Source organism: Elephantulus edwardii, unplaced genomic scaffold (assembly GCF_000299155.1).
Source record: "Elephantulus edwardii isolate Elephantulus edwardi_28Jun2011 unplaced genomic scaffold, EleEdw1.0 scaffold00008, whole genome shotgun sequence".
NCBI classification, from domain to species: Eukaryota; Metazoa; Chordata; class Mammalia; order Macroscelidea; family Macroscelididae; genus Elephantulus; species Elephantulus edwardii.
In genome coordinates, this window is record NW_006399758.1 from 23231778 (window position 1) to 23232344 (window position 567).

Below are 567 nucleotides of genomic sequence, written 5' to 3' on the forward strand. Positions count from 1 at the left end.
GAGATGGATTGATTCGGTGACTGGGGTAATAGGGGTGGGTGTGTCAGAGGCGGTGCGGTTGGCGCAGGATAGAGCAGGGTTTAGGGCTGTTGTCGACTCAATGGCACATAACAACACAACAACAGGGCAGATAGTAGTGGAGATACTGAGAAATTGTGAATTTGACTGATAAAATTAAAAGAACTACTGACAGACAGGAATTCAAGTTGACTCCTGAATTTTTCAGACAAAACATAATATTTTTTTTGTAATGAGTGAAATTAAGACATCAATGTGAAGATACACGGAATTTAATGTTTTTATCAAATATATATGGTAATGAAAAGCCGTATGTTGGCCATTAAAATCTGGCTATCAAGTAATAAATAAAGATCGGACAGTTTAAGATGCAAATTTTCATAGAAATTTCCTTCTTCAGCCATTCCTTAAATAGTTTTATGGTTGGTTCATAAATATCGTCTCAATTTAGATTATTTGACTTTAACGATATCTATATGTGTAATATTTTACTGAATATCCAAGTTAACTATTTATTTTCAAATAATCTTTATATACTAAAACAGAATT